At 51.4% G+C, this 8021-nt stretch overlaps 1 pseudogene across 1 annotated transcript; it reads left to right on the top strand.

Annotated features, from left to right (window-relative positions):
• Window positions 1-5040: 5040 nt before the first annotated feature.
• Window positions 5041-6682, top strand: LOC306652896 (cytochrome P450 1A1-like; annotated as a pseudogene). The gene is made up of 3 exons: window positions 5041-5605; window positions 6375-6498; window positions 6596-6682. The product of its transcript is annotated as a cytochrome P450 1A1-like (transcript).
• Window positions 6683-8021: the final 1339 nt, after the last annotated feature.

The raw sequence follows: 8021 nt of genomic DNA, 5'->3' as shown, positions 1-8021 counted from the left end.
GGGCCGCAGCGGCGTGCCACGCCCCCTTCTCTGCCTAGAGAGCGCCTGTCAACTCGGGCCCCTCGTCTCCCCCACCAACCCCGTCCCTTCCCCCGGTGGTCCTGGGGCAGTGTTGGCTCCGCCGCCTCTCCCCTCGCGGCCACGGGAATTAAATCACTGGCGCCTGCCCCCAAAATATATCCCCCCCTCAAAAACCACCCCCCGGGTCTAAAATGACTTTCTAACAAAGGTGGGGGGCCCCATGCACCCCGTGAGTCATCCAAAAAAATAAAGGAGGCGGGGCTTATTTCCAGGTGCCCCCGGAGGTGCGCTGCCGCCGCCGCGGGTGGTGGTCACGTCTCCTCTCCCTCGGGTGGGCGCCGCTACGCCCCCCTGGTGTCTCTGCCGCCTTGCGCCCCGCGCCCGCGACATACGCGCCCCTTCCGCGCGCAGGCCTTCCCTGCCCCCACCCGCCGCTTCCTCATTCTGGCCTGTGGGGGCGTGAGTCAGCCAGGCGCGCCCGGGTGCCTTCTCCTGACGGGAGGGGCCGTTGCCCCGGGAGACCTGAGGAGGGAGGGAGGAAGAGGGAGGGGGGAAGCAGCCCTCTCACACGCTGTCAAAACCAGGCCAGGCTGTCAGCGCCGCGGGGACAGGGGACCCTTTTGATTTTTACATTTTCCCACTCGGCCCCGTCACCCCCGTCTTCGCCGCCGGTCTCCGCACCTACCGCACACCCGGGGCCTCCCCTCCACCGCGGCTCCCGCCGCCGGGAGGCGCTCCGTGGCCCGCAGGAATTTTTGGAAAACCGGGCTCCGGGGGCCGCAGCGGCGTGCCACGCCCCCTTCTCTGCCTAGAGAGCGCCTGTCAACTCGGGCCCCTCGTCTCCCCCACCAACCCCGTCCCTTCCCCCGGTGGTCCTGGGGCAGTGTTGGCTCCGCCGCCTCTCCCCTCGCGGCCACGGGAATTAAATCACTGGCGCCTGCCCCCAAAATATATCCCCCCCTCAAAAACCACCCCCCGGGTCTAAAATGACTTTCTAACAAAGGTGGGGGGCCCCATGCACCCCGTGAGTCATCCAAAAAAATAAAGGAGGCGGGGCTTATTTCCAGGTGCCCCCGGAGGTGCGCTGCCGCCGCCGCGGGTGGTGGTCACGTCTCCTCCCTCGGGTGGGCGCCGCTACGCCCCCCTGGTGTCTCTGCCGCCTTGCGCCCCGCGCCCGCGACATACGCGCCCCTTCCGCGCGCAGGCCTTCCCTGCCCCCACCCGCCGCTTCCTCATTCTGGCCTGTGGGGGCGTGAGTCAGCCAGGCGCGCCCGGGTGCCTTCTCCTGACGGGAGGGGCCGTTGCCCCGGGAGACCTGAGGAGGGAGGGAGGAAGAGGGAGGGGGGAAGCAGCCCTCTCACACGCTGTCAAAACCAGGCCAGGCTGTCAGCGCCGCGGGGACAGGGGACCCTTTTGATTTTTACATTTTCCCACTCGGCCCCGTCACCCCCGTCTTCGCCGCCGGTCTCCGCACCTACCGCACACCCGGGGCCTCCCCTCCACCGCGGCTCCCGCCGCCGGGAGGCGCTCCGTGGCCCGCAGGAATTTTTGGAAAACCGGGCTCCGGGGGCCGCAGCGGCGTGCCACGCCCCCTTCTCTGCCTAGAGAGCGCCTGTCAACTCGGGCCCCTCGTCTCCCCCCCCCAACCCCGTCCCTTCCCCCGGTGGTCCTGGGGCAGTGTTGGCTCCGCCGCCTCTCCCCTCGCGGCCACGGGAATTAAATCACTGGCGCCTCCCCCAAAATATACCCCCCCCTCAAAAACCACCCCCCGGGTCTAAAATGACTTCTAACAAAGGTGGGGGCCCCATGCACCCCGTGAGTCATCCAAAAAAATAAAGGAGGCGGGGCTTATTTCCAGGTGCCCCCGGAGGTGCGCTGCCGCCGCCGCGGGTGGTGGTCACGTCTCCTCTCCCTCGGGTGGGCGCCGCTACGCCCCCCCTGGTGTCTCTGCCGCCTTGCGCCCCGCGCCCGCGACATACGCGCCCCTTCCGCGCGCAGGCCTTCCCTGCCCCCACCCGCCGCTTCCTCATTCTGGCCTGTGGGGGCGTGAGTCAGCCAGGCGCGCCCGGGTGCCTTCTCCTGACGGGAGGGGCCGTTGCCCCGGGAGACCTGAGGAGGGAGGGAGGAAGAGGGAGGGGGGAAGCAGCCCTCTCACACGCTGTCAAAAACCAGGCCAGGCTGTCAGCGCGCGGGGACAGGGGACCCTTTTGATTTTTACATTTTCCCACTCGGCCCCGTCCACCCCCGTCTTCGCCGCCGGTCTCCGCACCTACCGCACACCCGGGGCCTCCCCTCCACCGCGGCTCCCGCCGCCGGGAGGCGCTCCGTGGCCCGCAGGAATTTTTGGAAAACCGGGCTTCCGGGGGCCGCAGCGGCGTGCCACGCCCCTTCTCTGCCTAGAGAGCGCCTGTCCACTCGGGCCCCTCGTATCCCCCACCAACCCCGTCCCTTCCCCCCGGTGGTCCTGGGGCAGTGTTGGCTCCGCCGCCTCTCCCCTCGCGGCCACGGGAATTAAATCACTGGCGCCTGCCCCCAAATATATCCCCCCTCAAAAACCACCCCCCGGGTCTAAAATGACTTTCTAACAAAGGTGGGGGGCCCCATGCACCCCGTGAGTCATCCAAAAAATAAAGGAGGCGGGGCTTATTTCCAGGTGCCCCCCGGAGGTTGCGCTGCCGCCGCCGCGGGTGGTGGTCACGTCTCCTCTCCCTCGGGTGGGCGCCGCTACGCCCCCCTGGTGTCTCTGCCGCCTTGCGGCCCCGCGCCCGCGACATACGCGCCCCTTCCGCGCGCAGGCCTTCCCTGCCCCCACCCGCCGCTTCCCTCATTCTGGCCTGTGGGGGCGTGAGTCAGCCAGGCGCGCCCGGGTGCCTTCTCCTGACGGGAGGGGCCGTTGCCCCGGAGACCTGAGGAGGGAGGAAGAGGGAGGGGGGAAGCAGCCCTCTCACACGCTGTCAAAACCAGGCCAGGCTGTCAGCGCCGCGGGGACAGGGGCCCTTTTGATTTTTACATTTTCCCACTCGGCCCCGTCACCCCCGTCTTCGCCGCGTCTCCGCACCTACCGCACACCCGGGGCCTCCCCTCCACCGCGGCTCCCGCCGCCGGGAGGCGCTCCGTGGCCCGCAGGAATTTTTGGAAAACCGGGCTCCGGGGGCCGCAGCGGCGTGCCACGCCCCCTTCTCTGCCTAGATAGCGCCTGTCACTCGGGCCCCTCGTCTCCCCCACCAACCCCGTCCCTTCCCCCGGTGGTCCTGGGGCAGTGTTGGCTCCGCCGCCTCTCCCCTCGCGGCCACGGGAATTAAATCACTGGCGTCCCTCCATCCCGGGGCACATATCCCTCTTGATCGGGGCACATCTATATCCCTCCATCCCGGGGCACATATCCCTACACAGCAGGGCACATCTCATCTCCCTCCATCCCGGGGCACACATCTCTCCACTGCAGGGATATAGACCGTGGCACTGTCATTCTGGTCTGGGGCACTTCGGATTGAACAAACATGGCACTGATTTCATCACAGAGAAAATTTTATTGAATAGTTACCGTTTTCATCACAGAGAAAAACTCAACCAGCATGTACTTTATTCGGTTCATCCCCACACTCTTGCTAGAACAACATGTTTCTGCACAACTTGACCAGGATCCACGTACACACAAGAAAGTTGGTACTTCTGAGGGCAGGACTGAGTTCTTCCAACACTAGACTCCTACTAAGTCGCGTGTTCTGATTGTCAGGTTGACGGCTGTAAAAAAAAGACATGTTGCATTAAAAGTTCACTTATTAAAAACGTTCTAACACACTCCCTTTTTCACTCCATGTTACCTAAGTTCTCCTTCTCTCAGTCGTCCTGGAAGGTGTTCGATAAAGGAGCCATTGCCCATCCAATAAAGTGTGCTGAATTGTGGGAACTTACTGCATCCCGAGCATGACAAGCTCACTCTTCCATCTACAAGAATGATCATTGATGAATTATTGGGTCATCCTAACCCCATAACATAGTTTGTACGATGCAATAAAAATCACATTACTTACTCAAACCAACGTCATCCTCTGGCCATGTTATCTCCAATCCTGGGCAATGTGGCGGTGGGGTTGGTGTCGGAGGAAGACAATCAGCAGACCCTTTACAGCTTCCGCCCAAGCCTGCTTTCTTTGTTGTCGTTGGAGGCGTCGGGGTGGCATCGACCAGATAATGAGCAACACAGATAGAAATAAGTAGCCATACGCCTCTCATTCCTTAAAGAACAAAAAACTGCTTATTGTAATTGAATAAACCGAAGTATCATAGGCAAGAAGATGGGTAACAGCTACAAGACTCACCTGATCTTCGTTTTCGGTCCATTGTTGAATGTTCCTTAGACTAGGAGAGTGAGATACTTGGCTTATATATACTCTCTTTTGTCTATATAAATGCTATGATTTAAATATGATGTTGGGACAGCCCACATTTTTTCAGGACCTATGTCACATTTTGTCATTCATTTTTTCCATGGCCAGTTCCACTGTTACCTTTAAGATATGGGAAATGTTGGTATTTATAGTTGGGTCAGTGCCCCAAGTGCTGACACGTTGATCAACTGACTGTAAATAATGTTGTGGAATGCTTCCTGTTATTACAGAGGCGTGTCCACTGTACGTGCAGATGGATACATACCTTTTGACATCCGGTATTGCATCTTGTTTGCTGAGATGCATCGCATCTAAGGCCCCCACATTCCTGAATGACTTATGTCACAGTTTATCTGAGTGCCTTTTTAAATACTACAGGCATTACTATTTCTACGCTTCATTTCCATACAAGCGAAAACCACTGCCACGGATTGCCGTTAAAGAAATGCAAATGGAAATTATTGTTCAATTTTTAAAATCTGCAGCAGAATGCCATTTCATTTCGACCATTGCTATTCTTGTATGTTTTATGATTTTACAGCTATTACTTTATAGATGCAAGACATCGCATTTTAAGAATCCGCCAGGACCATGGAGACTGCCTATAATTGGAAACCTCTTAACCATCATGCATGATCCACATTTAGCATTGACATCGCTTAAACAAAAATATGGAAATGTTATGCAAATACACATTGGAACAGTGCCCGTTGTTGTTCTAAGTGGATTCGAAACTATTTATCAGGCTTTAGTAGTGCAAGGAGATGATTTTAAAGCCCGCCCCGATTTCTACAGTTTTAGATTCATTGGTAACGGTAAAAGTTTAACATTTGGCAAAGACTGCGGTGATGTGTGGTACGAGCGAAAACGCATGGCGCAGAGGGCACTGAAAAGTTTTTCAACATCGTCCAACCCGATGTCTTTATCGTCCTGTTATTTGGAGACATATGTCACGCGAGAAGCAGAATTATTAATTGATAAGTTATAGATCTCATGAAAACAGCAGGTCACTTTGATCCTTATAGATATATAATGCTATCAGTAACCAATGTATATGTGCGGTATGTTTCGGGCGTACCTATGATTACAATGATAAGGAACTCACAGAACTTCTAGAGTTAAACAGTGAATTTGGAAAAGTGACGGGGTCTGGATATCCAGCTGATTTATTCCAATACTTAGATTCCTACCAAGTAGGACATTCACTAATTTCAAGAATCTTATATTTAGATTCACAAAATTTATTCAGCTAATAATCCACGATCACAATCAAAACCATGAAATGGTAATGTAAGGTCCCTTCAAATCACACTACATTTTTCATAAGTCCATATCTATAGATCAACCCTAATAATATCTTTTTTTAAACAGGGTAATATCAGGGATATCACAGACAAATTAATTGCGGAGTGTCGTATGCGAAGCCAATCAGAATATAAACACAAGGCACTCTCAAATGATGACATCACAAGCATCGTTCTGGATATATTTGGAGCAGGTGATTTCCATCATTTCCTAGCCAAATCTACGCCCCCATCATGCACATTAATTACTCCATAAGACTCGGAGATGTGACTATTCTGATCTTGACATAAATATCTACGTATTCTTTCTAGGGAATATGTCCCTTTAGACGTAGGCATAGTATGCTTACGATTGATATTCATGCATTGCTATTTACTGAGGTGTATATACTGATGCTTTATTGTTTTCCGTTTAGGTTTTGACACTGTTTCAAAAGCACTTTCATGGAGTCTAATGTACCTGGTGTCTAATCCAACTATTCAACAAAAAATTCATGCAGAACTCGGTACGTATGCAAAAATTAGGGCATATGAGGTATCACTTTGCACTTGGGCACATATCCATCGCGGTGGGGGTGTATGGTATAACCTTCATATTCGGGCACTTATCCCTCCAGAATGGGGCACATAGGGTCTCCATCCTATACTTTTTTATTAGATGCGGTGGTTGGTCAAAATCGACTTCCGAAGTTCAGTGACCGGGCACAATTGCCATACATGAATGCATTTATTTTGGAAATGTTACGTCACTCGTCATTTGTCCCATTTACTATTCCTCATAGGTGAGTTCTGCATAAAGCGGTACAATTTCTGTATGTATCTTTCAGCAATAATACACAAACAAAAATGTATAATGTATGTTATATTTCCTACAAATAGCACAACTAGAGACACGAACCTATATGGATTTGATATTCCTAAAGGTCGTTGTGTATTCATCAATCAATGGCAAGTGAATCATGACCCGTAAGTACATGATAACTATGTACTACTGAGATTTTGGTACATATCCTTATAATCAGTATTTTTGAACTGTGTATATCTGAATATTTTCATCATAGGGACTTGTGGCGTGATCCATTTATATTTCGTCCAGAACGGTTCATAACAACATGTGGAAAGATTGACAGAAATCTCAGTGATAAAGTCATTCTTTTCGGTATGGGACAACGTAAGTGCATCGGGGAGACCATTGGACGTTTGGAGATCTTTCTTTTCTTGGCATATTACTCCAGAAATTGGATTTCAGTCTCTGCTGATGTAACCGTGGATATACTCCAATATACGATTAACAATGAACATAGACGTTGTGATCATTTTAAAGTGTGTGCGAGAGTTTGAGTCGATGTGCATTAAACAAACAGAAAATTGAATATATTCTCATTTCCTTTATTCGCGTACAGTAAGCACAAATTACACATGATATGAATACACTGACATCTTTGTAACACTCATCTTATACAATAAGTAGCCCTTAATATCAATAACACAGGTCATTAAGCATTCCATTGCTATATACACCCATTTTTGTTAGTATTGGCAAATTTTCTGTTTCTACCAAGACACCACCTGGTAGGGTTAATGTCTCCTTCACTTTTCTTAGAATATTTCTTGGAGTGAGCTTGTAAAACACGCTATTGGCAGTATGAAAGAATGTTGCATATCCTAGAAGTGTTCCAGGGGTAAGGGTTTTGGGGAAAATGATTTATTGTGAACCATAATATTCACAGTTCTATTACATTTCCAATTTGTATCTTGTATATCCCATCCTATATCGCTGCTACTACAACTTAGAATCATAGCAGTAATTGAAAGTCCATTACCATGTTTATATTTATTATCATATGTTATCTCACTCATACATCCACCAGGAAAATTATAGGGTGACCTTGGTATATTATCGGAACACAATTAAAATCCCAATCCCATGGTACATCCACAAAAGGATTATACTTAAAACATATTATAGCATCATCCAATAATGTCAATCCAATAGTAATTTCAGAATTTTCTTCCACGGGTGTGTACAATTTCACTTTAACATGGTCTCGCCCACTGCTCAAAGAATGAACATTGCATATTTCACCTTCTTGTGTATGGATCCTGCATACGTGTTTCCTCAGTGGCTTAGAACGATATGTCACCAATTCTGTATTATAAGGCCCATCTGGAACACCAGTAATAAACACTTGAGAGTCGTCTGTCGATGTTTCCTTACTCCATTGAGCACAGTTTACATGTTTCTCCTCTTGCTTATTTTCTTCAGCAATCTGTAAGTACAATCCTTGCCATTTCATAATTTCCA

Source organism: Sciurus vulgaris (genome assembly GCF_902686455.1).
Source record: "Sciurus vulgaris genome assembly, contig: HiC_scaffold_648_arrow_ctg1, whole genome shotgun sequence".
NCBI lineage: Eukaryota > Metazoa > Chordata > Mammalia > Rodentia > Sciuridae > Sciurus > Sciurus vulgaris.
The sequence above is the reverse complement of the archived record's forward strand: the minus strand, read 5'-3'. Positions and strand labels throughout refer to the sequence as shown.